General features: G+C 46.9%; 1 protein-coding gene and 1 long non-coding RNA gene across 2 annotated transcripts in view; one reads left to right on the top strand and one right to left on the bottom strand.

Annotated features, from left to right (window-relative positions):
* Positions 1-27,243, top strand: part of LOC105495598 (bromodomain containing 4) — a 99,707-nt gene that overhangs the window by 5,562 nt on the left and 66,902 nt on the right. The gene's annotated exons all lie outside the window — the stretch shown is intronic.
* On the bottom strand, positions 973-25,500 carry LOC139360168 (uncharacterized). The gene is made up of 3 exons (XR_011617355.1): positions 25,398-25,500; positions 7,381-7,476; positions 973-1,102 (listed from the first exon to the last, which is right to left on the bottom strand). It is a non-coding gene; the product is annotated as an uncharacterized lncRNA (long non-coding RNA).

The raw sequence follows: 27,243 nt of genomic DNA, 5'->3' as shown, positions 1-27,243 counted from the left end.
CTCTCTGCCTCTACAGATCTGCCTGTTCTGGATATTTCAGGAATCCTACAATATGTAACCTTTTGTGCCTGGCATCTTTCACTCACTGTACTGTTTTTTAAAGGTTCTTGCTGTGTAGCGTGAGTCAGTACTTCATTCCTTTTTATAACTGAATGATATTCCGTTATATGGCTATGCTACATTTTGTTTACCCGTTCATTAGTGGTTAACATTTGGGTTGTTTTCACTTTTTGACAATTGTGAATAGTGCTGTTAAAATATGTTTGTGTACAATTTTTTTTTTTTTTTTTTTTGAGACGGGGTCTTGCTGTGTCCCCTGGGCTGGAGTGCAGTGGCATGATCTCAGCTCACTGCAGCCTCCGCCTCTGGGTTTTGGGTTCAAGCAATTCCCCTGCCTCATTCTCCTGAGTAGTTGGGATTACAGGCACCTGCCACCACGCTCGGCTAATTTTTGTATTTTTATTAGAGACTGTGTTTCACCATGTTGGCCAGACTGGTCTTGAACTCTGGAGTTCAAGTGTGATCCACCCACCTGGCTTTCCAAAGTGCTGGGATTACGGGCGTGAGCCACCGTGCCTGGCCTTTTGTGTACAGATTTTAGTTTCTCTGCGACAGATATCTGGGAGTGGAATTGCTGGGTCATATATCTATGTTCAAGTTTTTGAGGATGCACAGCAGCTTTTTAATGGCATTGATTTTTCTAGTACTTAAGTAGAAGGGTTAAAAGCTTAATGGGATACTGAGTAACTGTTTAAATGAATGAGGAAATGCAACCGCAAGGGTATCTCATGTTGACATGTTGTAATGCTGCCTTCATGGTTTGGTCACCGTTTGGTTTTTTTACATTGTGCTTGGTTACAGAACAGTTTGAAATGCTACTCCATAGAGAAGATGCACCCCAAACTTGCACTTCCATTATTGTAAAGGGTGATGTTTTAAAGCAGTTTGTTTTCAGTCTAAACAAGCTACCAACCTCAATTAAACCATGTCCACATGTCTTAGTGTAATTCATGGGATGTAGTCCACTCTGAAGAAGTAGAGGAAGAGAGTTCTGAGTCAGGGTGAGGGCAGAGCAGCCGTCTGTACTGGTGTTGTCCTTGTCCTGAAGAGGAACAACATTGGTTGGTCCACATCATTTGAAAACGAGATTGTAAGCCTTTTTTTTCTTTAAACAAAATAGCGCATGGTCATTTTAAGGAATTTGGAAAATATAGGATGTTAAAATGATGGTTGAAAATGATCTCTTAATCCCATTTTCTTTCCTTCCACTTATTTGTCTGTATCTGAGTAACACAACTGGGTTGTAGTGAAGTTCTTTGTTTTTAATTTTTATTTATTTACTTAGAGACAGACTTTTGCTCTGTCATCCATGCTGGAGTCTTCACTCTATCACCCGTGCAGAGATTGGCTCACTGCAACCTCTGCCTCCCTGGTTCAAGCCATTCTCATGCCTCAGCCTCCCAAGTAGCTAGGACTGCAGGCTCCCCATTCCACCACACCTGGATAATTTCTTGTAGTTGTAGTAGAGACGGGGTTTTGCTGTGTTGGCCACACTGGTCTCGAACTCCTGGCCTCAAGTGATCTGCCTATCTGGGCCTCCCAAAGTGCTGGGATTAGGATAACAGGCATGAGCCACAGCGCCCAGCCTTTTTTTTTTTTTTTTTTTTTAAAAGATGGAGTGTTGCTTTGTTGCCCAGGCTGGAGTGCAGTGGGGTGATCTTGGCTCACTGCAAGCTCCGCCTCCCAGGTTCATGCCATTCTCCTGCCTCAGCCTCCCAAATAGCTGGACTACAGGCGCCCACCACCACGCCTGGCTTATTTTCTGTATTTTTAGTAGAGATGGGGTTACACCATGTTAGCCAGGATGGTCTGGATCTCCTGACCTCGTGATCCGCCCACCTTGGCCTCCCAAAGTGTTGAGATTACAGGCGTGAGCCACGGCGCCCGGCTTTTTTTTTTTTTTTTTTAAATACTACATTGTGAACATTTCCAAAATGTTCCATTTTAACTGGGTGCTTAGCTATCATATGAATAGCATAATTTAATTCTGCTATTTTTGGACATTTGGATATGATTTCCAAGTTTTCTTTTTTTTTTTTTTTTTGAGACGAGGTCTTGCTCTGTTGCCCAGGCTGGGGTGCAGTGGCGCGATCTCGGCTTACTGCAGCCTCCACCTCCCGCGTTCAAGTAATTCTCCTACCTCAGCCTCCCTAGTAGCTAGGATTATAGACATGCACCTGCACGCCCAGCTGATTTTGTATTTTTAGTAGAGACAGGGTTTCTCCGTGTTGGTCAGGCTGGTCCGGAACTCCCGACCTCAGGTGATCCACCCGCCTCAGCCTCCCAAAGTGCTGGGATTGCCGCCGCATCTGTTTTTTTTCTCTGTTTTATCTTTGAATTGGGGAGTGTATATTTTTGAAAACTTGATTTAACTTATTTTCTGGAAAGGTTGCATGTATTTCCGTTTCTCCAATCAGAGCTTGACAGTGTCTTGTTTATAGGGGTGAGATTTTAAACATTGTTTTTTCCCATAAATTATGATGTATGAAAACAAAATGTGTCTTTTTTAATGTGGTGAGAAGAAGTGTCTCTAAACTCTTGCTCTTTGACTTTTCTACCTTCTCCTGCCCAGAGTTGGACTTTGTTTCCTGAAATCAAGTCTCCTGACCCAGCAGTATGAGCCCAGTCCAGTCTTACTGGAATGCTCTAGGGAGGGTGACCTTGGAGGCTTGATTAGCCTCTTGGCTTCCAGTCCTATCTCATTTTTGCTGCCTTGCTCCAAAAACTGATAACACCAGTACGGCACATTCAGGCCTCGGTTAGACACTTGGCCCTGTTACCTGCTGTGTGACATTCAGTCTGTCACTCAGCCTTCCCATAGCTTCACTGGCCCATCTTTCAGATGAGAGTAAAGTGAGACAGTGCCTCAGAGGGCACACAGCACAGGTCTTGGCAGCAGTGCTGTGCCCTCTCAAGGTTAGCTACTGCTGTCCTTGCCCAAGGTGAAGAATAGAAGTGGGAAGAGGAAGCCAGGGGTCAGAGTAGAGCTGCTGACAGCCAGGAGGTGCACCAGCTGATCCAGGGCATGGTACTGGGTGATACTACGGCCTACCAGGTGCCTTCTAGAGGTGCCACCTCTTCCAAGTGAGCTCTGAGTGGAGACCAGTGGAAGAGGTGCTTGAAAGCGGGATTGTGTTTGTTTTTATCTTTTAATGAGATTAAGAACAGTGATAATGGGATTAGTGGAGGTGCAGCAGCTTTGGGGGCATCCACCCTGGGATGTTTGCTGCAGAGTTTGGGGAAATGATCCAGCAGGGGAAGCTGGCTCAGTGTATCCTCAAGCCTAAAACGTAACTTACCTATCTTATGAAAACCTGGTTATCTGAACACAAAGACATGGTCAGAGAGCCAGAAGGCACTGGGGGGCCAAAGTTTTTCCAGAACACAGGAACATTTTTATCTTTCTGGCCTCCATTGGTCCTGATTCTAATTATATTGGCATGTGGGCTTGGTGAAAGAATTCTGGTCCCCAGGAAGATGTGAGGTCTCCCTGAAAAGTTTGGTAGAGTAATCCTGGCAACTGGATGTGTGGAGGTCCTGACTGGGAGCCTGGCTACTGCTCATTGACTTTGGGCCTTTTGGCCAGAAGAAGTAGTTAATTCCAGTTACTTACTAGGAGTCATTGGGATCCAGTTCCACAAAAGTTGTTGCCTTTTGTTTGTGTAAAATGCAATTGAAAGATTTCTTTAGAAGTTGGTCACATAATCTAAGCATTAACTTCAAATTAAGAGAATGTGAATAAATTTGACATTTGTTCTATTTTTCATTTATCCTAGGTGTAGACTGTTGTGTGATTCCTTCCCGCCCTCCCTCCTCCGCCTCCCCACCCCCGCTGCCCCAGGCATGTGTTAGCCTGTTCTGCCCAGCTGGAAGTTTCTGGGACCTTGGGCTGTGGCAGACAGCGTTGATTGGGTTTGGGTGGAGCTGTGTACCAGAGCGGGAAAGGAGAGAGAACACCATGGAGTTCGCTGTCGGGTGCAGTCCCAGCCCCGCCCCCTTCTGTCCTTGACCTCAGGGGAGTTAACATCATCTCTGTGTAAGCCACAGTTTTCTCTTCTGTAAAATGGGATCAGTGTGCCTGCACAATGACAAAAGTGGGACCATGTGGGTTCTGACCTGGGCCTCATGTCTAATTGTATAAAGATGCCTGGGACTCTCGAGAAAGATGGAGGCTAAGGAGTGCTGGTTTTGCTCTCTGCCTGAAAAAGTGTGAGAAATGCTGTCCAGGCCCTTCCTACTTAGTGTGTGTGGTCACCTTCCTTTCCTTGTCTTGGTCCCCACTCAAGGCTGAAACTCTTTATTTGTTCCTAGCTGCTCTTATGTCAAGAGACACTGGTACACTGTCAACCAGCACCAGGGGAGTGGTGTTGGGCTTGGTATTACACAATTTTCAGAAACGTGAATTAGTAATTCTCATGTCCTTGTGTGTTGCTAATGTCACCAGTTGTTCTTTCTCAGGCAGTAACATATACACGTCTATGGGTGGATTAGCCTTTGAGGTTTTGTTTTGTGTAAAGGAAGAGGGTGAGAAAAATTTGGGGACTTCATACTTGAAAATTTTACGTACTGTTCGAGGAAACATACATTTTGTGGGAGCAGATCATTATCATGAGAGTTGAAACAAAAAAACTACATGGAGGTGGAACCTGCCAGCCCAGTGGTGGGTGCCAGTCTGGGCCATACTGGGCTGCTGGGGCAGTCAGCAGGGAACATCTGTCTGTGTCCTTGGACCCGTTGCCTATCCACTCTAGCCTCAGTTTTTCGTATATAAAGTAGGGCAGATAGGTTTGGGTTCCAGAGAAAATTGACCAGAATCTGGATTTTAAGAGAAAGCGGTTCTTTTTTTTTTTTTTTTTTTTTTAAGAGATGGGGTCTTGCTGTGTTGCTCAGGCTGGACTTGAACTTCTGGGTTGAAGTGATCCTCCTGCCTTAGCCTCCCAATTAATTGGAAGAAAATAATTCTTTGTGTGTATGTTTGTTTGTTTGTTTTTGAGACCACTCCATTGCCCAGGCTGGAGTGCAGTGGTGCGATTTCAGCTCACTGCGAGCTCTGCCTCCGTGGTCCACGCCATTCTCCTGCCTCAGCCTCCCAAGTAGCGGAGACTACAGGCACCCACCACCACGCCTGGCTAATTGTTGTTGTTGTTGTTGTTTTGTTTTGTTTTTGAGATGGAGTCTTACTCTGTTGCCCAGGCTGGAGTACAGTGGCGCGATCTCCGCTCACTGCAAGCTCCGCCTCCCGGATTCACGCCATTCTCCTGCCGCAGCCTCCAAAGTAGCTGGGACTACAGGCGCCTGCCACCACGCCCAGCTAATTTTTTTATTTTTAGTAGAGATGGGGTTTCACCGTGTTAGCCAAGATGGTCTCCACCCACCTCAGCCTCCCAAAGTGCCGGGATTACAGGCGTGAGCCACCCTGCCTGGCCTTTGTTTTGTTTTGTTTTTTTTTTTTTTTTTTTTTTTTTTTTTTTTTTTTTGAGACGGAGTCTCGCTCTGTCGCCCAGGCTGGAGTGCAGTGGCCAGATCTCAGCTCACTGCAAGCTCCGCCTCCCGGGTTCCCGCCATTCTCCTGCCTCAGCCTCCCGAGTAGCTGGGACCACAGGCGCCGCCACCTCGCCCGGCTAATTTTTTGTGTTTTTAGTTGAGACGGGGTTTCGCCGTGTTAGCCAGGATGGTCTCGATCTCCTGACCTTGTGATCCGCCCGTCTCGGCCTCCCAAAGTGCTGGGATTACAGGCGTGAGCCACCGCGCCCGGCCTGTTTTGTATTTTTTAGTAGAGACGGGGTTTCGCTGTGTTAGCCAGGATAGTCTCAATCTCCTGACCTTGTGATCTGCCCGCCTTGGCCTCCCAAAGTGCTGGAATTACAGGCGTGAGCCACCGCGCCCAGCCTTCGTTGTGTGTTTTTAAACCTATGGGTCATGAAACAAATCTAGTGGGTTGCAGTTGGTGTATAGGGGAGAAAAGGGAAATGTCAGAGGGTGTCCCAATTTTCAAAGATATTTCATAAAACCTTTGCTTTGATCTTAGGTGTTGTGTACATGATAAAATGTGTTTCTTTCGGGGGGGGTCATGTCAGAGGAGTGTGAATTACATTGATTTCCATGCTACTTGATGGCAATTGTGAGTACCTTGATTTTTGTGTGTGTGTGTGTGTGCGCGCGCGCGCCATTTTGCAATCAGTTTCTTCATTTGCCCAATGATGACTGTTCTGGATACGCTTTCTAGTAGCAGGTGAAATGCGTGGATCTGTAGTTTCTTTTCTTCCCTGTACCCACTGTATTTTAGGAACTTTATAGGGGGTGATGTGAGGGAAGTTGAAGAAGCATGGAGTGGTGAAGGTCTAGTAGTTTGCCACAGGTGAAACAAGAAGTATGTAGAGTGTCATTTGTGTGCATGTGTGGTAAGCTACTTGTCAATTATTCTCAGATGTTGTTCTCCTAACTTTATTCAGTTGACTGTTAGGAAATGGTTGTATTAGTTAGGTCTCTCTCTGGTATAAATAACAAAGTTAGCTGAAGCAAAAGGGGATTTGTTGCCTGATGCAACAGGAGGCTTAGAAGCAGTTGAATCTAGGGGCTTCACAATGACTTCAGAACTTGTTCTCTATCACTAATGTTCTGACCTCAAGGTCAAGAGTGAGTCTTCCCCAGTAGTGCTCTCTGATGGCAGTGGATTCTAGGTTGGGTCATTGCCCATCTCTGACCATGTGCAGAATGGGAATGCTTAACTGGCTTGCCTCAAGCATGGCGCCTGTAGCTGGTCTCTGCCCTCCACTCCGTTAACCCAAGTAGTTGCTCCAGCAGCATCTTGCTTGTTGATATGAGGCATGCTAGATGGGATGCTATGGGACAGAGTCTATCTTTTCTGCCTCCCTCCCCTCCCCTTCCCTCCCCTCCCCTCTCCCTTCCTCCACCTCCTGGGTCAAGCGATTCTCCTGTCTCAGCCTCCCGAGTAGCTGGGATTACAAACATGTGCCACCATGCCCGGCTAGTTTTTGTATTTTTAGTAGAGGCAGGGTTTCACCCCGTTGGCCAGGCTGGTCTCAAACTCCTGACCTCAGGTGATCCATCCGCCTTGGCCTCCCAAAGTGTTGAGATTACAGGCATGAGCCACCATGCCTGGTCCACAGTCCTATACTGAAAGTAAAATGTACTCCCGAACTTGAAGCAAGAAATTTTGGTTGGCATACTAGTTTGTAAACCAGAATTAGTGGAAAATAGTTCAGAACTGAGTTACTCACAAAGGGTAGACTGAAGATAGTTAAGGATGTATGTATCCCAAATATTTTCATAGAAGATGAAATACACTGTTTATCTTACCTGTGTCAGGCATAGAAGGAGCTCTGGGAGAAGTCATGCCAAGTCTCAGGAGTCACTTGGGTAGGCTGAAGGATGCAGTTTGGCGGGAAAACAGCCCTGAAGGGAGCACAGGAGTGAGACCAGCTTAGACAGTTGAGGAAGTGTTCAGGAAAATCTTGGATAAGAGACCAGGTAGATATAAAGTTTCAATAAATGCTTACAAGATTGAAATTGTATTTGCATATTAGGTCTCTCTCCCATATAAATAACAAGTTATATAAATAACAACTTGTTATTTATATGGTAACTTATATAATTTATATGGTATATTTTTATGAGTAACTTGTTACTTCAGGAGACTGGAGTCATCTATCTTCCATGCCTGCAAAAGCTACAGTTGTAATTTTGCTATTTACTAAGCTGTTTCCGCACTCAGGTTCTTGTAGTCTGCTGCTTGGCATTCCTTAAGCATTACAAAAAGCCTTCTCAGATTTCCATAATCAAAAACAAGTGTTAAGTTCTACTGTAATAATTGTTTTCCTACAGTTCTTACTATTGGAAATATTCGGTCCTTTAGGAGGCTCAAAATAATTGAGTCTAGTGGCTGAGAATGGGACTGGCCCTGCTTCTCTCTAGATCATCACTCCTTAAGAGGAGGCTGGAGGTCTCCTTGAGTATGCTACAAATGCTTTGGATCCTCTCTCCACAAAAATGCACACAGGCATAAACATTGAACTCTAAAGACCAGGTACCAGAATTAATTTCCTGATTTTACTCTGAGGAAGAAAAATTTATTACAATGTTGGTTAAAAGGCTATTGATGGCTTTTTTGGGTTTTTTTGTTTGTTTTGGAGATAGTCTCACTTTGTTGCCCAGGCTGGAGTGGAGTGGCATGATCACGGCTAACTAGTCTCAGCCTCCCCATACTCAGGTAATCCTCCCACCTCAGCCTCCTGAGTAGCTGGAGCTACAGGCGTGGGCCACCACACCCAGCTAATTTTGGTATTTTTTTGTAGAGACAGGGTTTTGCCATGTTGCTCAGGCAGGCTGGTCTGGAATCCTGGGCTTAAGCAGTTCATCTGCCTCGGCCTCTCAAAGTGCTGGGATTACAGGCATGAGCCACCTCACCCTGCCTCTTGATGGTTTTGAATACTTTTCATTTTAATTTTTTAAGACAGGGTCTTGCTCTGTTGCCCAGGCTGGAGTGCAGTGGCTTGATCTTGGCTCACTGCAGCTTTGACCTCCCAGGCTTAAGTGATCCTCCCACCTCAGCCTCCTGAGTAGCTGTGACTACAGATGTGTGTCACCATGCCTAGCTTAGTTTTACTTTTTGAGACAAGGTGTCACTCTGTCATCCACGCTGGAGTGCAGTTGCTCACTGCAGCATCAGCCTTCCAGGTAGCTGGGACTACAGGTGTGAGCCACCATGCCCAGCTAATTTTTTGTATTTTTGTGGAGACGGGGTTTCGCCATGTTGCCCAGGCTCCAACTCCTGGGCTCAAGTGATCTGCCCACTTTGGCCTCCCAGAGTGCTGAGATTACGGGTGTGAGGCACCGCTCCCAGCCTTTTTTTTTTTTTTTTTTTGTAGAGACAAGGTCACCCTATGTTGCCCAGACTGGTCTTGAATTCCTGGACTTGAGCGAGCCTCCTGCCTTCTTTGCTTCCCAGAGTGCTGGGATTACACGGGTGAGCCACTGTGCCAGGCTGGTTTTCACATTATCTTTCTTTTGTAGACATTTACAACTTGGAAACAGGGTGGATCACCCATTTTAGTTTGTCCTTGTAAAAATCCTCCAGAGGTTTCACAGAGTTGTCAGGTAACATGTCAACAGTGGTGTGAACCTTCCCAGGGCTCCTGTGCCCCCAACTTTGTCAGCTTGTGCTCTTTCCTGGGGATAAGGAATTTGAGAATGTACCAGAATTGGGTCTGTTGCAGAGGCCACAGATGAGGGTCTTGGTACTAGGGCTCTTCACTGAAGCTGCTGCTGTTTATAAACTGTCTCCATGATTTGCTGCTGTTATGGAGCCTTTGCTGCAGAAGGTAACTGAATGGTTTCTAGCCAGCCTGATTATTTATGTGGTGGTGTTGGATGTGGGTAGGCTTACGAGATTTATGCTGTAGTCCCTTACGTGGCTTAATGTGTGCCCTCTGCTGTGGGACATTTGCTTATGTATGCACTTGAACCTGCAGATTGAGGCAGAAAGCCTGTGGGAAAGTACCATTCTTCACCATGACATGCTTATGTTTACGGATATCGGCATGCTACAGCAAGCAGTGTACACAGTGCCTCTCTCTTTTTCCTCACATCCCTGTCTGGTGGAAGGAATAGGAAATACAATACCATAAACTTGAATAATTCATACTTCTGTAATTGGGGCAGAGTTGAGTCAGAGGATGGAAAAGAACTCTTATTACTTCTAAGAATAGCACCTATTACAGACTCTTTCACCCCTCCCTAAGTAATTTCTATAGTTTGAAGATTAAACTTGTATGTGCCAATGGATGTTTTCTCTCATTCATTTACCATTGGTCTTGGCTTTTATTAATCCCATTTCTCTGCTCAGTTGGATTGCAGTCTTACTGTACAGGCCTGATTTTTGTAACTTAAGCAATTTCCTCTTTCTATTCTATAATTAAGAGAAATAAGATCATGTATGTGAAAGAGTTCTGTGAAAGGTGGTGCTATCTCTGTGTAGGTTGTTTTCATTTGTAATCTTCATTAAAAATTACTTGGCTCTGAAGCACTTTTCAGTTATAAAAAGCTGCCAAGTATTAGAGTTGTGTGTATATGAGACTTTTCATTTGTTTTCCTTTTGACAGTAGGAAACCATTGAGCTGACAGATTAGCTGCCTGGAAATAATACCACCTTCATGCTCGTCTATTTCAAAATAATAGCTCACCTATCTGTAATCCCAGGAATGCAGTTTTAAATTTCCAGTGTTGGAGCAGTCTCTCTATTGGGCCCTTTTGAGTTTCATAGCATGCTGCCTGCAGCTTGCCTATCTTCAGTCTTTGGGCCTGTCTGCTCTGGTAACTGATGTCCTTTGCACTCGTGAGAGCTGGTTACCCTTTCTGGCCTGTGTCTCTTTCCCCTGACCTTCTGAACACCACCACCACCACCCCCTGCCGCCCCCCCACTCCCATTGTTCACCTTAAAGCAGTCCTTATCTTTGTTGACTCTGAAAAGTTCAGGGTTTGTAGGCCGGGCGCGGTGGCTCACGCCTGTAATCCCAGCGCTTTGGGAGGCCGAGGCGGGCGGATCACAAGGTCAGGAGATCGAGACCACGGTGAAACCCCGTCTCTATTAAAAATACAAAAAATTAGCCGGGCGCGGTTGTGGGCGCCTGTAGTCCCAGCTACTCGGGAGGCTGAGGCAGGAGAATGGCGTGAACCCGGGAGGCGGAGCTTGCAGTGAGCCGAGATCGCGCCACTGCACTCCAGCCTGGGCGACAGAGCGAGACTCCGTCTCAAAAAAAAAAAAAAAAAAAAAAATTCAAAAAAAAAAAAAAAAGTTCAGGGTTTGTAGCAAATAGCTGTCTATGAATAGGCTTCCCTGTAAAGTATAAAACTACATTTTCTGACTGAATGCTTGACATCTTCCTTAATTTTTTTCTGTTACTGCATGCCTATTCTGAAGTGGTGGAGCCAAACATCCATCAGTCCAGTTTCTGTGTCAACCATGGTGATGTAGGGAGCTGCAGACCTGGTCACTTCACTGCCACATTGCTCTCCCCAGACCCTGAGCTTGAGGTCACTGGTGCTGATTGTTCTGTCTTAGCGAATATTTCTAAGACTCTATGCATTCCTTAAGTCCTCAGAAAACAACCATATACACTGGGCACTAGTATCATCCCGTTTTGCAAATGAGGAAGCTGATGCTTGGAGAGCTGTCGCTTGGGCAGGGTTGCAGGGTCACAGAGCTGGTAAGTAGTTGGGAGCACTTGTCTCCAGAGCCTGCTAGCTCCTGACTGCTGTGGCACAAGCTGTGGGAATCCACCATATTCAGCTTTGTTCTCAATGAACTCAGATGGTTTGGATGATGTACAGTGAGCACAGGGTACAGCTCAGAAGTGCTCTCCAAGACGTCCAGGCAAGGCAGCGTGAGAGGGAAGAGACCTTCCAACTGGGAGCATAGGAAGGGGGCTAGCGTTCAGTCTGGTTCTTCAGTGAGGACAGCAGAGGTTTAGACAGAGACCTGAACGGGTCTGAAAGCAACTACCTGTCCCTTGGAGATGCTCAGCAGGGTGAGGGGATGGTCAGAAGAGGGATGCAGAACGCTGACTGAACAGGTCTCCTTTTCACCCAGACATCTGGTCAGTAAAAACAGTGCTCCCCTCCTGAGGAGTTTCTCATGAAGACATTCACAAGAGTGGAATTTAACTTCATCTTGAAAAAGTTTCCGCTAGAGAACCAAGTTGCCTTGATTTAGTTTCACTTCCATTTTTTCTTTTTCCTCTCTTTTTGTTTCGAGATGGAGTTTGGTTCTTATTGCCCAGGCTGGAATGGAATGGTGTCGTCTCAGCTCACTGCAACCTCCGTCTCCCAGGTTCAAGTGATTCTCCTGCCTCGGCCTCCTGAGTTGCTGGGATTAAAGGCATGCGCCACCATGCCTGGCTGATTTTTCTCTATTTTTTATTAGAGACAGGGTTTTACTATGTTAGCCAGGCTGGTCTCTTAACTCCTGACCTCTGGGGATCCACCTGCCTCGGCCTCCCAAAGTGCTGGGATTACAGGTGTAAGCCACCACGCCCGGCCTTCACTTCCATTTTTTCTTTTGCTACTCAGCGCAAGTCTGTGAGTACGGAAGTGGGAGGATTGGGGAGAAGTCAGTAAAATGGAGGGTGTCTTTAGTCCAGGTGCCCCAGGCTCGTTAAAATTGTGGTGTGAACTGGATGATCTTTCAGGATTATGGTGAACTGCTCAGTCTTGAGATGCTTTTTTTTTGAGACAGAGTCACCCAGGCTAGAGTGCAGTGGTGTGATTTCAGCTGACTGCAGCCTCCACCTCCCGGGTTCACTTGATTCTCATGCCTCAGCCTCCCAAGTAGCTGGGACTACAGGTGCCTGCTACCACGCCCAACTGGGTTTTTTTTTTGGCCGGGGGGGGGGTATTTTTAGTAGAGATGAGGCTTCACCATGTTTTCAGGCTGGTCTTTAACTTCTGATCTCAACTGATTCACATGCCTGGTCCTCCCAACATGCTGGGATTACAGGCGTGAGTCACCATGCCTGGCCCTTGAAGTGCTGCTTACTGTAAGGTAGAATTGAGTTTTAGCTCATGGGTGCTTCCCCACCCCCTCATCCCCTTAAGGATTCTGTTTCCAAGGGAATTTCCTGCCTGCCTCAGACACACCAAATGGGACTCAGTCAACATCCATGTCCAATGTATGTGCTGGATGTACTCGGTAATCAGACACTATTCTGCGTTCTGCATGTGCATTTGATGGTGAACGGAGGAGTTTCCCATGTGTGTGCTGTATATACTGCAGACATGACAGTGAGTGAGGCAGGGGTTTCAGAGATCCTAATGTCTCCAGTGGTGGAGATTGTTGCACAAAGATCCTAATACCCCTGTGCTAGAAAGGTGGTGATTGATTTAACAGGTGTGCCCTGAAGGATTTTACTTTTACATCTTTTCTTTGACTTTGTAAAATGACATATGATCTCATTCAGTAGGAAATTGGCTCTGAATACCTGTGAGGGGGAAAAAAAAACCCAGTCCAGAGAAGATGGTAGAAGTGATTAAACTCCATGCACAGTGCTACTAGTAAGCCAGTTGAAAAGTACACGATCAAAATAGAATAGATGACTGCAACATGATTATGCTACCCTGAAACTGCATTGCGTATAGGATAAGACCTACACTCCTGTTGTGTGGCACCCTGAGCTCCTGGGTTCTGTGACTCACTGTTGCCTCATTCAGTTCATTTGATTCTTCTTCCAGACATCCCCCAAACCCCATTCCCTCCATCTTCCGAGGTCTGGTTTGGACCTTATTTATTTTACAGTGTACTACTACCCAATTTCCAAAGCAGTGCCGTCCAGGAGGACTTTCTGCAGTGTTGGGAATGTTCTGCAGCTGGGTTATCCATTCTGGTAGCCACTGTCCCCTGTGGTAAGTTGGGCATTTGATGGGGGCCTGGAACACTCAGTAGTGCTGTTATCAACCTGTTTTGACAGGTTTTAGAGAAAATGGGGTCTCTCTAGCTCCTTGACCATGTGGAGCTTGTGGGATATCCTCATGGATGCTGTCATTGAAGCAGTTGGATGTGCAAACCTGGAATGCAAGGGTGGCTCTAGACCAGATTTGGGGGTGTTGGGTATCGCCAGGAGGATGGGTGTGAGGTCTCCTCCCAATAGGATGTTGGAAATGGAGTCCCAGCAGGGTCCCAGACTTGAGAAAGCCAGGCCCATGTGTAGTAAGAACACAGATTAGTGAATTTGCTTTAATCTCGGGAATGGTGAAGGGCATTTCTTTCCAAAACAATGTATCCTAGAGTGAACTCCAGTGACCTAGGTAAGTATCATGTTTTCTAGTTTTGCCCTCTGTTCTTGGAGCCTAGAAAATTCCCCACTTCTCTTTGGAATTTGCTTTATCTGACATCTTTCATTTCATTCATTCTATGCCTCCACACCCCCATGTCCCCCATGTTGTGAGCAGGGTTTTAGGAGAAGGACTGGCACATTTTGGCACATTATGTTTGTGTGTGGAAAATGGGAAGTGCTGAGCTGTGGTACTAGAAGGTGCCAGTGGTGGGTCCACCTGGAGTGAGTAAACCAGTGGTTAAGATGACTTGAAAATATCCCCTATCGATGTTTCAGGCAGGATGGCCCCTGAGTTCCTGAGGCAGAGGTTCTTAAATTTGGCATGTGTACTCCTCCCTCTCACTCATCATGGGGTTTTTCTGGTAAGCACTTGATGTTTCTGGTTATTGAGCAGTTACTTGTGTTGAGTGCTAGGGACTGGAGGTCCCTAGTCTAGGTGCTGGAGGTCAGCGGTAAGCAAGGTGGATGACACCCATCCTCCTGCCTGCTGAGTTCATGTGCTAGGAGACTGTGGGGCAAATGATGCAGCCTGCTTGGCTTTTAGTCTATGATTACAGATTATTAAATATAAATATTAATATATTAAATAGTTATTACTAATTCATGACATTCACACTTTTTTTTTTTTTTTTTGAGACAGAGTCTCGCTCTGTCACCCAGGCTGGAGTGCAGTGGCGTGATCTCGGTTCACTGCAAGCTCCGCCTCCCAGGTTCACGCCATTCTCCCACCTCAGCCTCCCGAGTAGCTGGGAGTACAGGCGCCCGCCACCACACCCAGCTAATTTTTTGTATTTTTAGTAGAGATGGCGTTTCACCGTGTTAGCTAGGGTGGTCTCCATCTCCTGACCTCGTGATCTGCCCGCCTTGGCCTCCCAAAGTGCTGGGATTACAGTCGTGAGCTACTGTGTCTGACTTTTTTTTTTTTGGGAGGTGGAGTCTCGCTCTGTTGCCCAGGCTGGAATGCAGTGGTGCAATCTTGGCTCACTGCAAGCTCCGCCTCCCGGGTTCACGCCATTCTCCTGCGTCAGCCTCCCAAGTGCTGGGACTACAGGTGCCTGCCACCATGCCCAGCTAATTTTTTGTATTTTGAGTAGAGAAGTCGGGCTTTTACCGTGTTAGTCGGGATGGTCTCGAGCTCCTGACCTCGTGATCTGCCTGCCTCGGCCTCCCAGAGTGCTGGGATTACAGGCGTGAGCCACCGTGCCCAGCCACCATTCACAATTTTTTTTTGGAGACAGGGTCTCTGTCATCCAGGCTGGAGTGCATAGTGGCACAGTCTTGGCTCACTGCAGCCTGCATCCTCCAGGCTCAAGCTATCCTCTCACCTCAGTCTCCTGAGTAGCTACGCCCTACATTTTTGTTTTGTTTTGTGAGTCTCACTCTGTCACCCAGGCTGGAGTGCAATGGTGTGATCTCGGCTCACTGCAACTTGCGCCTCCCGGGTTCTAAGCGATTCTCTTGCCTCAGCCTCCGGAGTAGCTAGAATTGCAGGCATGCGCCCCCACACCCGGCTGATTTTGTATTTTTTGGAGAGACGGGGGTTTCCTCATGTTGGCCAGGCTGGTCTAGAACTCCTGACCTCAGGTGATCCACCTGCCTTAGCCTCCCAAATTTCTGGGATTACAGGTGTGAGCCACTGTGCACAGCCTTTTGTTTGTTTGTTTTGGTTTTGTTGTTTCTGACGGATTTTCACTTTCGTTGCCCAGGCTGGAGCGCAATGGCATGATCTCGGCTCACTGCAACCTCCGCCTCCCGGGTTCAAGCGATTCTCCTGCCTCAGCCTTCTGAGTAGCTGGCATTATAGGCGCGCACCACCACGCCCAGCTTATTTTTTGTATTTTTAGTAGAGACGGGTTTTCACCATGGCCAGGCTGGTCTTGAACTCCTGACATCAGGTGATCCGCCTGCCTCGGCCTCCCAGAGTGCTGGGATTACAGGTATGAGCCACCGCCCCTGGCCCCTTTTTTGTATTTTTAGTAGAGATGGGGTCTCACCATGTTGTCTAGGCTGGTCTCGAACTCCTGAGTTGAAGCAATGTGCCTGTCTTGGCCTCTCAAACTGCAGAGATTACAAATGGGAGCAACCAGCTACCGCGCCTGGCCAACGTTTGTTTTTATTAGTAGTGGGTGTTTATTAACACTTGCTTTGTGTAGCATTTCATTTGACCCAGCCCTGTGAGGGCATTCTCCCACGTTAGTATTGAGGAATATGGGCGGAACCCATTTGCCTCTGCATGCAAATACCTGTGTGTTCAAAACATAAAATGCAACATCCTAACCATTTTACAGTGTAAACTATATGCATATTGTTGTGCAGATCACTAGAAAGTTTTCATCTTGCAAAGCTGACACTGTATCCTTCAAATCACTTCCCTTTCCTTCCTCCCCCCAGCCTGTGACAGCCAGTCTTCTGCTTTCTGTTTCTACGAGTTTGACTACCATAGTCACTTCATATAAGCAGAATCAGACAGGATTTGTTTTTTGTTTTGTTTTGAGATGGAATTTCGTTTTTGTTGCCCAGCCTGGAGTGCAATGGCGTGATCTTGGCTTACTGCAATATCTGCCTCCCGGGTTCAAGTGATTCTCCTGCCTCAGCCTCTCAGGTAGCTGGGATTACAGCACCCGCCACCATGCCTGGCTAATTTTTTTTTTTTAATGTATTTTTAGTAGAGATGGAGTTTTACCACGTTGGCCAGGCTGGTCTTGAACTCCTGATCTCAGGTGATCCACCCACCTCTGCTTCCCAAAAGTACTAGGATTACAGGCATGAGCCACCGCGCCTGGCCAAATCAGACAGTATTTAGAATTTGTCTTTCGTGATTTGCTTATTTCACTAAGCATAATGTTCTCCAGCAACAAATGCTGTGTTGTAGCATGTCAGAATTCCACTCTTTTGTTGATGGACAGTTGGGTTGCTTCCACATCTTGGCTGTTGTGAAGAATGCAGCAGTGAACATGAGTGTGCAAATATCCACCTGCCTACTTTTTTTTTTTTTTGACAGGGAGTTTCACTCTGTTGCCCAGGCTGGAGTGCAGTGGCACGATCTCGACTCCCTGCAACCTCCACCTCCTGTGCTCAAGCTATTCTTGTGCCTCAGCCTCTCAAGTAGCTGGGACTACAGGCCCCTTGCCACCATGCCTGGCTAATTTTTGTGTTTTTAATACAAACAGGATTTCACCATGTTAGCCAGGCTGGTCTCAAACTCCTGGCCTCAAGGGATCCATCTGCCTGGGCCTCCATAGTGCTGGGATTACAGGCATGAGCCCCTGCTCCCGGCTGTCTTGCTTACTTGTTGAACACATATTAGAACTAAGAACGTGGATGTGGAAGCCTGCTGGGGGGTTTTTAATTCCCCGTATCCTGCCTCCACACGGAAACTGATTTTGGGGATGGATATTGGGCATCTGTGAAGAACAGACACAAAGGTATGAGAGATGGGAGATGGTTCAAACAGTGGCGCAGCCAGGTGTCTTTCAGGACAGCCTAAAGGACTATTTAAGGTGGGGCGCAGTGGCTCATGCCTGTAATCCTAGCACTTTGGGAGGCCGAGGCAGGTGGATCACCTGAGGTCAGGAGTTCGAGACCATCCTGGCCAGTATGGTGAAACCCTGTCTCTAAGAAAAAATATAAAAAACGGCCTAGTGGGGTGGCTCACGCCTTTAATCCCAGCACTTTGGGAGGCTGAGGTGGGTGGATCACGAGGTCAGGAGATCGAGACCATCCTGGCTAACATGGTGAAACCCCGTCTCGACTCAGAAGAAATTAGCCAAGCATGGTGGCGGGCACCTGTAGTCCCAGCTGCTGAGGTGGCTGAGGCAGGAGAATGGCCTGAACCCAGGAGGCGGAGGTTGCAGTGAGCCGAGATGGTGCCAATGCACTCCAGCCTCGGCAACAGAGTGAGACTCTATCTCAAAAAAAAAAAACAAAATCCAGAAATCAGCCGGACATGGAGGCATGCGCCTATAGTTCCAGCTCCCCAGGAGGCGGAGGTTGCAGTGAGCTGAGATCACGCCATTGCAGTTCAACCTGGGCAACAGAGTGAGACGCTCTTTCCAAAAAAAAAAAAAGAAAAGAAAGAAGAGATGGTTTAAAACTGGATTGGATCTCACCCTTTCATCAGTTCCCAGGGACTCATCCTATCAGTGGGCTTCTCACTCCAACCCATTTTGTACAATAATTTCCACAGCAAGTAGTTTCTGTCTTGTTGTCACCTTGAAAAGGCTCACAGAATCAACATTTCTTAACATTTCTCTGTGCATTGCTTCAGAATGTAACCAGAAAAGCTTAGGTTTTGGAATGTTATGTGTGTGAGGGTGCTTACCAACTCTTGAGGAGACAGAGAAGTGAGAGGAGCCCCTGGTGAAGCCAGATTGGCAAGCTCTGCCTCTCTCCGCACTCAGTGTTCTGTGACTTTTGCCTGGATGACTTGATTGCTTTGTCCTTCACTCTGGCACAGTGATTCTTGGGTACGGTCCCTTAGTCCTTGGAAGGGCAGCATGGAGCCTCAGAATTGATTGCCACACTACACAGTTTGCTCCTCCAGAAGGAAGCATGTTTGATTCCCCTCCCCTACCCCCAATTTCAGAAAATCTGGTTGTATCCTTAGAAATGACACTATCCGTTCATCAGTTCATGGATATTTTGGTTTCTAGTTTTTGGCTCTTATGAATAATACCTCTGTGAGTGCCCACACACACTTTTTATGTAGAAATGTTTTCTTTTCTCTTGGCATATGCGTAGGGGAGGAATTTCTGGGACATTCATTACCTATGTTTAACCTTTTGAGGAACTGCCAGACTGTTTTACAAAGTGGCTGCCCCATTTTACATTGCTGGACATATGCTGGACATCGTTTCTCCGCATCCTTGCCAACAATTGTTGTTTGTCTTTCACATGATAGCACAGATCCCTTTTAAACCTACCAGAGATTTAAAGTTTTTTGGGTTTTTTTTGAGATGGAGTCTTGCTCTGTCACCCAGGCTGGAATGCAGTGGCACAATCTCTGCTCACTGCAGGCTCCGCCTCCTAGGTTCGTGCCGTTCTCCTGCCTCAGCCTCCCGAGTAGCTGGGATTACAGGTGCTCACCACCACGCCTGGCTAATTTTTTGTATTTTTAGTAGAGATGGAGTTTACCATGTTAGCCAGGATGGTCTCGATCTCCTGACCTCTTGATCCACCCACCTCGGCCTCCCACAGTGCTGGAATTACAGGTGTGAGCCACTGTGCTCGGCCCTAAAGTTTTTTATTTTATTTTATTATTATTTTTGAGGTGGAGTCTCACTCTGTCTCCCAGGCTGGAGTGCAGTGGTGCAGTCTTGGCTCACTGCAACCTTCACCTGCCAGGTTGAAGCAATTCTCTTGCCTCAGGCTCCCAAGTAGCTGGGACAACGGGCATGCGCCACCACACCCGGCTAATTTTTTGTATTTTTATTAGAGACGGGATTTCACCATGCTGGGCAAGGCTGGTCTCAAACTCCTGACCTTGTGATCCGTCTGCCTCGGCCTCCCAAAGTGCTGGGATTACAGGCGTGAGCCACCGCACGTGGTTCAGAGGTTTAAAGTTTAAGGAGTTTCAGCTAATGCTTTTTGCCCCCTTTTAAAAATTTTCTATCATCATTTTCTTTTTTCTTATAAATTTTTATTTTCTTCCTCCAGTTTCACAGCTTATACTTCTTCTGTTTTTTTTTTTTTTTTGAGATGGAATCTCGCTCTGTTGCCCAGTCTGGAGTGCAGTGGCGTGATCTCAGCTCACTGCAAGCTCTGCCTTCCGGGTTCACACCATTCTCCTGCCTCAGCCTTCCCAGTAGCTAGGACTACAGGCGCCCGCCACCACACCTGGCTACTTTTTGTATTTTTAGTAGAGACAGACGAGGTTTCACCGTGTTAGCCAGGATGGTCTCAATCCCCTAACCTCGTGATCCACCCGCCTCAGCCTCCCAGATTTTTTTTTTTTTCTTTTTTTTTTTTCTTTTTTTTTTTTTTTTTTTTGAGGTAGAATCTCGCTCTGTCGTCCAAGTCGGAGTGCAGTGACACAATCTTGGCTCACTGCAACCTCTGCCTCCTGGGTTCAAGCGATTCTTCTGCCTCATCCTCCTGAGTAGCTGGGACTACAGGCGCACGCCATCGTGCCCAGCTAATTTCTGTATTTTTAGTAGAGACAGGGTTTCACCACATTGGCCAGTCTGGTCTCGAACTCCTGACATTGTGTTCTGCCCACCTTGGCCTCCCAAAGTGCTGGGATTACAGGCGTGAGCTACTGCATCCAGCCACACCCAGCTAATTTTTGTAGGGACGGGGATGCACTGTGTTTCCCAGGCTGGTCTCAAAGGGCTCAAGCAGTCCGCCCACCTCGGCCTCCCAAAGTGTTGACAGTATAGACGTGAGCCACTATGTCGGGCCTAACCTCAGTGGCACAATCTCGGCTCATTGTAACCTCCGCCTCCCGGGTTCATACCATTCTCTTGCCTCAGCCTCCCAAGTAGCTGGGACTACAGGCGCCCACCACCACGCCAAGCTAATTTTTTGTATTTTTAGTAGAGATGGGGTTTCACCATGTTAGCCAGGATGGTCTTGATCTCCTGACCTCGTGATCCGCCCGTCTCGGCCTCTCAAAGTACTGGGACTGCAGGCATGAGCCACCACATCCAGCTTTTTTTTTTTTTTTGAGATGGAGTTTAGCTCTGTTGCCAGGCTGGAGTGCAGTGGCATGATCTCGGCTCACTGCAGCCCCCGCCTCCTGGATTCAAGCAATTCTCCTGCCTCAGCCTCCCGAGTAGCTGGGATTACAGGCATGCGCCACCACTCCCGGCAATTTTTGTATTTTTAGTCAAGGTGGGGTCTCACCATGTTGACCAAGATGGTCTCCTGATCTTGTGATCTGTCCACCTCAGCCTCCCAAAGTGTTGGGATTATAGGCGTGAGCCACTGCGCCCAGCCAACCTGCCCTTTTAAGAGACAAGGTCTCCACTGTGTTGCCCAGGCTGGAGTACAGTGGCAATTCACATGCATGACCCCACTACTGATAGGCGTGGGAGTTTTGACCTGCCCACTTTCTTTTTTTTTCTTCACCGCCCAACCCTCGCCCTTCTTTTTTTTTTTTTTTTTTTTTTTTTGAGACAGAGTCTCACTCACTCTCTTGCCCAGGCTGGAGTGCAGTGGCACAGTCTTGGCTCACTGCAACCTCTCTGTCTCCCGGGTTCAAGCAGTTCTCGTGCCTCAGCCTCCTGAGTAGCTGGGATTACAGATGCCTGCCACTATGCCCAGTTAATGCTTATATTTTAAGAGAGATGGGGTTTTGCCTTGTTGGCTAGGCTCGTCTCGAACTCCCGGCCTCAAGCGATCTGCCCGCCAGGGCTTCCCAAAATGCTGGGATTACAGGTGTGTGCCACCGCATCTGGCTGACCTGGGCTGGTTCACCCCTTCTTAGGCAATCTGGTAGTCCCCACTCCCGCGAGGTCACCACACTGATGCCAGACTTAATGCAGCCACCTGATTGGCACCATGCAATGTAGCCCAGAACTCCTGGGCTCAGGCGATCCTCCCTCCTCAGCCTCTCAAGTAGTTGGGACTACAGGTGCTCACTTCCACGCCCAGACTCGTTTCCGTTTTTGGCATTGTCTTGTCCTGGAAAGGACATGAGATAGACTCAGTGTTGCATTTTGTGCTTAAAGATCTCTGTACCTCTGGTGTGTTTTATATGGACAATTAGAACTTGCTGAAAATGGAATATACTACCTAAGCAGGCGCACAGATTAGTACCATTGTGACTAGTGGTACTGTAGCTCAAAATGGACATTCACCCACTGGAATTTGGAGACATTGGCAGTGATCTGGAACAGGTTGCTTAATCTTTGAGCCTGTTTCCCTGTCAGTGAGATTGGGTAGCAGAAGCACTCCATCCACCTGTCAGGGTTAGCTCTGCTTGTTACTGATGAGGGTCAAGCACAGCAGGGGGAATTGCTCCTACTCACCCTGCAGTGCTCTTACTTCACTGAACATGCTGTAGGTGATGGGCGGTGCAGTGGTTTGGTTAGCCCTTCAATTTTGAGTGATTCTGATTTGTGATTTGTGTCACTCAGCTTGAGGAAACTTGGCCTGATCAGTTCAGTTGCCTCTGCTTCCTGTGTGTGTTCCTTTGCCTACTTCATTTCCTTGCCCATCCTGAATTTTGAGTTTACTAGTTTTGTCTTTGTTGCATGTATAGGTATACCTCGTTTTATTGTGCTTTGCAGATAATTGCAGTTTTTTTAATTTACAAATTGAGGATTTGTGGTAACCCTGCATTGAACAAGTCTTTATCAGTGCCATTTTTCCAACAGCGTGTGCTCACTTCATGTCTGTGTCACATTTTGGTAATGTGACCAGTGTGTCAGACTATTATATCTGTTATGATTTGTGATCAATGATTTTGGGTGTCATTATCATAGCTTTGGGGAACCACAAACCATATCCATATAAGAAGGTGAACTTAATCTGTAAATGTTTGTGTTCTGATTGCCCCAGCTACCGGCTATTTCCTATCTCTTTTCCTCTCCTCAGAACTCTCTATTCCTTGAGACACAGCTGTCTTGAAGTTAGGCCAATTAATATCCCTATAATAGCCTTTAAAGTGTTCACATGAAAGGAAGAGTTGGCCGGGCGCGGTGGCTCAAGCCTGTAATCCCAGCACTTTGGGAGGCCGAGGCGGGCGGATCACAAGGTCAGGAGATCGAGACCACAGTGAAACCCCGTCTCTACTAAAAATACAAAAAATTAGCCGGGCGCGGTGGCGGGCGCCTGTAGTCCTAGCTACTCAGGAGGCTGAGGCAGGAGAATGGCGGGAACCCGGGAGGCGGAGCTTGCAGTGAGCCGACATCGCGCCACTGCACTCCAGCCTGGGCGACAGAGCGAGACTCCGTCTCAAAAAAAAAAAAAAAAAAAAAAAAAAAAAAGAAAGGAAGAGTCTCACGTCTCTTACACCAAGTCAGAAGCTAAAAATGGCCAGGTGTGGGGTTCATGCCTGTAATCCTAGCATATTGGCAGGCTTATTTGGGAGGATCGCTTGAGGACAGGAGTTTGAGACCAGTCTGGGCAACATAGTGAGGCCCCGTCTTTACAAAAAAGTGGAAAAAGTAGCCATGTATGGTGGCACACGCCTGTGGTCCCAGCTACTTGGGAGGCTAAGATGGGAGGATTGCTTGAGCCTAGGAGGTTGAGGCTGCAGTGAGCTGTGATCATGCCACTTGCACTCCAGCCTGGATGACAGAGCAAGATAGCCAGATTGTGAATGCAAAGGAGTTCTTGAAGGAAATTAAAAGTGCAACTCCAGTGAATGCCCAAGTGATAAGAAAGTGAAACAGCCTTATTGCTGATATGGAGAAAGTTGTAGTGGTCTGGATAGATCAAGCCAGCTGCAATATTCCCTTAAGCCAAAGTCTAATCTAGTAAGGCCATAATAACTCTATTCAATTATTTGGAGGCTGAGAGAGGTCAGAAAGCTGCAGAAGAAAAGTTTGAAACCAGCAGAGGTTAGTTCATGAGGTTTAAGGAACGAAGCCATCTCCAAAACATAAAAGTGCAAGGTGAAGCAGCAAGTGCTGATGGAAAAACTGTAGCAACTTATCCAGATCTAGCTAAGATAATTGATAAAGGTGGCTACAGTAAACATTTTAGTGTAGACAAAATAGTCTATTGGAAGAAAATGCCATCTAGGCTTTTATAGCTAGAGAAAAATCAATACTTGGTTTCAAAGGACAGGCTGCCTCTCGTTAGGGGCTACTGCAGCTGATGACTTTAAGTTGAAGCTACTACTCGTTCGCCATTCTGAATATCCAAGGACCTTAAAAATTATGCTGAATCTAAATTATGCTATATCTACTCTGCCTGTGCTCTGTAAAGGGAAAAAAAAGTCTGGGTGACAGCACATCTGTTTACAGCATCATTTAAAATACAGAATATAAAATACAGAATATTTTAAGCCCACTGTTGAGAGCTACTGCTTAGTAGAAGATATTTTTCAAAATATTGTAGCTCATTGATAATGCACCTTGTCACCCAAGACCTCTGACGGAGATGTACAAGGAGATGAATGTTTTCATGCATGCTAAAACATCCATTCTGCAGCCCGTGAATCAGTTTCACCTTTCAAGTCTTATTAAGAAGTAACATTTCAGGCTGGGTGCTGTGGCTCATGCTTATAATCCCAGCACTTTGGGTGGCCAAGGCACGTGGATCACCTGAGGTCAGGAGGTGAGACCAGCCTGACCAAGATGGAGAAACCCTGTACCTACTAAAAATACAAAATTAGCCGGGCGTGGTGGCTCCTGCCCGTAATCCCAGCAACCCAGGAGGCTGAGGCGGGAGAGTCGGTTGAACCCAGGAGGGGAGGTTGCGGTGAACCAAGATGGCGCTATTGCACTCCAGCCTGGGCAACAAGAGCGAAACTCTGTCTCAAAAAAAAAAAAGGTCTTAATTTTAATGTAGGTGAATTTATGAATCTTTGTTTTACGGTTGGTGAGAAGAACACTATCCTGAAGTGAAATATATTCTGTATTTTCTTCTGAAAGTTGTACGATTTTGCCTTTCCAATTTATGCCCTTGATCCATCAGGAAATGATTTTGGGGAGGTATAAGGTGAGGAGTCAGGTGTGACCTTACTGAATGAATTACTGATTTTTTTCTAGCATCAGTGAATTACTGATTTTTTTCTAGCATCAGCTTCCTTGGCTGCAAAACTGAGACACTAATCCCTGCCATGTGCAAGGTTTTTGTGAGGTCGGAATACAGCATACAGACACGTTGAGCCCCATGTCTCAGTAAGCATTCAGTAATTGCTTGTTGGTTTAAGTCCAACCTTGTTCCCTAAGCATGTGGACACTCAGGGAAAGTTGGCACTTAACTGAGAAAGTTGCTGCTCGTACATTGCCTGCCAAATTACTACAGGCATCATGGCCAGGCTGGGTTTGGCTGCTCAGCACATCCCCTGGCAGGGCACTGGCAGCCTGGAAAATGTATAGCGGGCAGGTGCTCAGTCAGTCCTAGAGCTGTTTTCATGTGATATGTGATGCATTTATTATAGAAACGAAACCATAAGAATGTGTTTTAACTGTTTCATTCCCCCCGCCCCCCCACCCCCGCACAGTCACAAAGCTGATTCCAGGTACAGTTTAGTTAGGCCAGCACTTGTAACCATGGTGGGGAGCCTCAAGGCACTGAGTGAGCTCAGCCTCCTTGGGCAGAAAAGCTTGTTTAGTTATTGCCAGGCACACAATGTGTGTTCCTGTGGGCAAACAAACAGACGGCTGGAGATCGGGGGGACCTGGTGGTCGTCAGCATTTGTGTAACCACCGTATGCCTTCTGTGAATGACTTGGGACAGAATAGAGTGGGTTGGGATTATGTGGTAAGTGTAAAAAAGTCAGCGATCAGAGGGACTTTGGGTTTACCTCTGGAGAGGAGGTAGTGATGACGGATGAGTGGATATTTCTTTGTACCCTGAGCTCTTTCATCCTACCTTGGTGGTCATATGTGAGAGCAAGTGCTTTGGGTCTCAGAGGGCATCACTCCAAGCATTCTGCCTGGAGTCTGTTGTGGTGAATGTTCTTGCTGGCATCTTGATCAGGGACTTTGTAATAATTAGCTGTCAAATGTTTGCTGGTCCTTCTCAACCCTGTAATGTTGATACTTCAAAAACTGGAAACATCCTGACAGAAACAGTTGGGAAGTGGTTTTGTGAGCTCTGGTTATCGCATCACAGTTAAGGGTGGCTGGTAGGTTCTGTATACAGTGCCCCATCAAAAACAGAACATAGAGTGTATAAGGGGAATGTTGTTTGTAAGGAACTCTGTGGGCTAATTGTGCAAATAGGTGCTAGAATGCTGGGCAGCCTTTTTCCTTCGTGGCTTTGTTGTGTTTTATTGTATTGTTGTATTTTATTGTAATGACAGTTACTCATTTTAATAAGATGATCTCAATAGATGGGCTGAATTGCCCTGTTTAAGGCTACTTTTCCCCTCTGAATCTGAAAGTGTTTACTGTCAGAGCTACAAGGAAGTTTTGAATCTGGCACTGTGTCGCCTAGGCGTCTTCTCCCCCTCCCCATCCATGCATAGACAAATAGTTTTACTAGTTTGACATTTAATCAAAATTTAAACATGGGGCCAAGGAAGGTCCTCCAGGAAGTATTAGTATGAAAAATATTTTAAACAGTAGCTTTGTACTAGCCACACAATTTAGATTTCTCAAGATTAACTGTCTGTACATTAAACACCCTTGAAGGCCGGGCGCGGTGGCACAAGCCTGTAATCCCAGCACTTTGGGAGGCTGAGATGGGCGGATCACGAGGTCAGGAGATCGAGACCATCCTGGCTAACACTGTGAAACCCCGTCTCTACTAAAAAATACAAAAAACTAGCCAGGCGTGGTGGCGGGCGCCTGTAGTCCCAGCTACTCGGGAGGCTGAGGCAGGAGAATGGCGTGAACCCGGGAGGCAGAGCTTGCAGTGAGCTGAGATCTGGCCACTGCACTCCAGCCCAGGCAAGAGAGCGAAACTCCGTCTCAAAAAAAAAAAAAAAAACACCCTTGAATAGCTGTGTATTAACTTTCCCCTACTCTGAGCTGGGAACAGCTTCTTTTCTCCAGTAGATGTGAATGCAGGGGTAGTGTACCCCACGTGGACTCTGTATTACTCCTTTAAGATTGTTGGTCTTGCTGCTTTGTTCTCTTAAGTGTAAAGCACAAGTCACAGAACCCATAGTTTACCTTAACTAGAGCCCTCCTTTCAGAAAAGCACTTTTTAATCCTGTTTTTTTTTTCTTCTGAGGCGGAGTCTTGCTCGGTTGTCCAGGCTGGAGTGCAGTGGCACGATCCCAGCTCAGTGCAACCTCCGCCTCCTGGGCTCAAGCAATTCTCCTGCCTCAGCCCCCTAAGTAGCTGGGATTACAGGTGTGTGCCACGATGCCTGGCTAATTTTTCATTTTTAGTAGAGACAGAGTTTTGCCATGTTGGCCAGTCTGGTCTCGATCTCTTGACCTGGTGAGCCACCGTGCCTGGGTGAGCTGCTCAGTTTTACAGACAGGAAACAGAAGACTGACAGCGTCTGTTACTTGGAGTCCCCCAGGTTAGCATGGAAGCTTGGAGTTCAGACCGGGCTATCCTTGCCTGGTGCACTTGCAGGTCTGTCTGCCTTCCCTGCAAAGCAACATCTCCCAGTCCTGGGGGTCTCTGTACCAGGTCTGAAGGGGGTCGGGTGGGGTGGGGTGCTGCATGTGGTTTGTTTATTCTCTTAAGTTTGTATGCAATAAAATTCCCTTTTTTTTTTTTTTTTTTTTTGGAGATCAAGTCCCACTCTGTCTCCCAGA

This window comes from Macaca nemestrina, chromosome 20 (assembly GCF_043159975.1).
Source record: "Macaca nemestrina isolate mMacNem1 chromosome 20, mMacNem.hap1, whole genome shotgun sequence".
Classification (NCBI taxonomy): domain Eukaryota; kingdom Metazoa; phylum Chordata; class Mammalia; order Primates; family Cercopithecidae; genus Macaca; species Macaca nemestrina.
The sequence above is the reverse complement of the archived record's forward strand: the minus strand, read 5'-3'. Positions and strand labels throughout refer to the sequence as shown.